Below are 3,587 nucleotides of genomic sequence, written 5' to 3'. Positions count from 1 at the left end.
TTGTCTTAAGTTTTCCAGGAAGGAAAGGTTTAGTAGCACTGATCAAAAGTAGATATAATAAAGGGTGGTAGACGCTCCATTATTCACAGTGGCAAGACATGAGACGGACTGTGGTGGGGCTTTGCCAAGCCTTTTCCTCCCTGCAACGCCAGACCCAGACGGTGGCTGCTGGATGTGGGTGTTATTGCTCCTGACTTCTTGTAAAGTTCTTAAACATCTGATATAGTACAAAGGTATGAGCTGATTCCCAAAAACAGACCACTGGGCATAATATGAAAGTTCTTTCATCATGATTTGATAGCTTATAAATAGATCTTACAAGGCTTTCTGCAGTTCCCACTTCCTCCTTAATGACAATAATTATTGAAAAATTGTAATGAAAAATACCACTGTTTACTGATAAACAGCTGCAGGCATAAAGTATCACTTGTCTTGAAGGGCCATTCTCATCTGTGTTAAAAGAAAACAAGCCACAGCTCAAATGTATCAGCAATAACATTTCAATTTTTTGATTACTTGGTTTCAAAATAATCTTTCTTTCTAAATAATAGAATCTCACTAAAACAGCATTCTCCCTTTAGGTGACTTGGAGAGTCACTGCTGTTCCTAGAAAACTAAGAAGGTTCTATTTTCACATCAGTCAGATAGATGGGAGAAGGGTTTGTGGTTTGATAAATGCTGCTCTAAAAACAGTTTTGAATCACAAAAAACATCTGATGAGCATTATGACAACACCCAAGGCTCCCCACACCTGGACTCCTATACTTACATCTTCAGATCATTTATTCAGTATTTTAACCCTATATAGCTAGTGTGCTCTGTTAGTTGTATATTTTGATAGAAGCAATACAAATAGAATTAAAATTAGGGCATTTATTCTAAAAGATCTAAAGCAGTTAGAAGTGTGTGGTGGGTAGAAGAATCATATAAAAAGATGTAAACATCATAAATCTTCATTTTCCTTCTTCAGACTATCATACAAACCTCCCTTGAAAACCTTATGGCTATAATGCTAAATAGTGTGAAACTGGGTAGAGGGTAGGACGAGCTAAATAGATCTTCCTTATGAGCTACTTTAAACTAATTACCACGTTTTCAAGTCATGCTGTGCCTTTTAAAACTATTGCAACTGTAGTTTAACTGCAGGGAACATGCATCTTTCTTTCACTGCACAAGTAAAGCATTTCCAGAATGCTTAATGTTTGGGTTTAGCAAAGAGACCAATTGAAATTACATATGCAGCCTAATATACAGGACAAATGATGGGAAATTGTCTTGCAGGAGAAACACATGTGGCCATAAATGCTGTCTGTCTTTGAAAGAAAAACCTCCTTAGGCACTTGCTACCTCCTATAATATTTTTTTATATTTCCCTTAGACACCACCTTATGGCTTTGTGGAAGAGCAGCTCTTTGGCATGCAGAAGGCCCCAGGCTCAGTCCCCAGAAACACTAGTTAAAAGGATCAGGCTCCATGATAATCCTGTCCTGAGACCCTGGAGAGCTGCTGCCAGTCTGACTAAAAATAGCGAGATGCCGATGATGTAAGCCGAAAGTGGGTCTCCAAATAAAGTACAATAAAGTATTGTTCCAAATTGTTTCTTTCACAGTGATCAAATGGATATGCAAGATAAACAATGAAATAGACATTAAACTTGGAACAATACTGTCCTTTATTTGGATAGCCGATTTTACTTTTGGCCAGTATGACTAAAGCGTGACCTTAAAGGACCAATAGTTCGTTTCAGGGTAAGGTGATTTTATGTGTCCGTGTATGATCCCTTCTTGGGAGGTAAGGCAGCATAGTACGTTCTAGTCTCATCAGATTTTGGAAGCAGGGTCACTACTTGGGAGACCTCCAAGGAAGATTCTGCAGAGAAGATAAACCACTTCTGCTTCTCACATGCCCAGAAAACCACCGGGGCATCATGTGCTCCTTTTCATCAGTTCCTTTTTTGTCTGCTGTGGAGTAGGAAGCTCTTCCAGCATGCTCTTCTCAACTTGCATTTTCTTCTGGGATTTTCTCTACAGGGTGAGACCAACTAACCTACCATTTCTCCATCTTCAGTTTTTGGTGTTTTGGACAACTGTTTAAAAAATGTTCCAAATGTGGGACAAAATTGACAGTGACAAACATGAGTTTTGCCCATTATGCTTGGACAAGTCCCATAATACCAGTGCCTGCCTGCCCAATCTGCCAGCACTTTACTCCCAAGACTCAATCAGAGCTTAGTGGCTCAAGGCTGCAATTCAGAAAAATGTCTTGTCCACTCCGGCATCAAAACCTGTCCCAAACTCAGATCTTTCCAGCTCAGTTTACGTGACTTCTCACCCAATATTGGAGGCCTGTTCTCAGTCTGTTCAGTTCCGGCCGGCCATCCCCAAGAGATCAACAGGTGGAACTGCCTTGGTACTACATGTTACCTACCTACCTCAGGAGGTGAGAATCACACCAGCCTCATCTGTTTGGTATCAGATAGGATTAGGATGACTCAATTTATGGGACCCCACCCCTCTTTTGCGCCTTTCTGCTCTCCATTTCACAAGGCCAGGAGGTGTCAGTAGCTTCATGCTGAAGTTCAGAGATTGCATCTGACCCATTGCCAGATGATACCATGGGGAATCCAACCCGTTTTGCCTATGAACATTTCTTTAAACATTTCAAATAAGTAATTTTTCTCTGGACCCAAGATCTAAAGATATTAAGACCAACAGTGCTGGGAAGAGAATAGCTATTTAATTACTAACAATAGGCCCTTAATTGTTAAGGGTTGCCCACAGGACAATACCAAGGGGGACTTTATATGTATTAATCTGTGTAGTACCAATGTCATGGATTATTGTGTAGCATCACCTAGTATGTTCAATCTCATTGAGTCACTGAAGACAACAAAATATATGAGTGGTGATCATTTTCCTTTGCAATTAATATTAAATACCTCACAATGCAATTTTATTCAATATGCCATCCTTCAGTTAAGTTAAAATTACTGGAACACTGTTATGAAGGAAGTTATCAGTAGGCACATGCAGTAACAATTCAGTATGGTTTCAATTCAGACCAAACTGATTCAAATTACCCAAATCCTTTTATCGGTATAGGGATTTGGGTGATTTGAGTACAACTGAATTAATTCAGCCATAGCCCAACAAACAGCTGATCAGTGGGGATAAGACTTGTTTCATCAGATCAGCTGTTGGGCCATTTAAATATTCCCGCACACGCACAGGCAGCAGAGCCTGATAAATATCTGTGTTGGGCCCTGCATTAGGGCTGGGGACGGCATTCCAATGAACCTAGGTCTATTTAAATCTTAAATGCCTCCCCCCACCTGGCAAAGAATCCAACAACCAGCTCTGTCCATTTGAGTAGATATGGGCTGGGAGGTAAATAGTCCTGGTGGGGACCCTCTTTTTTTACTGACAAATTAAGGCGTGTCAGCTGGCAGAGCTATTCTTGTCCAGCAAACCCTAAAATAGTTCCAGAAGTACCTTTGTTCTTAAAGGTACTGGGAGGTGAGTCTACTAGGAAGGTGTTAACCTCCCTATGTACTTTTTTCAGATTTTCTGAACGTCTCTGGGTTCTTC

The sequence above is a fragment of the Paroedura picta genome, chromosome 9, assembly GCF_049243985.1.
Source record: "Paroedura picta isolate Pp20150507F chromosome 9, Ppicta_v3.0, whole genome shotgun sequence".
In the NCBI taxonomy this organism is placed as follows: domain Eukaryota; kingdom Metazoa; phylum Chordata; class Lepidosauria; order Squamata; family Gekkonidae; genus Paroedura; species Paroedura picta.
Note: the sequence above shows the minus strand (reverse complement) of the source record.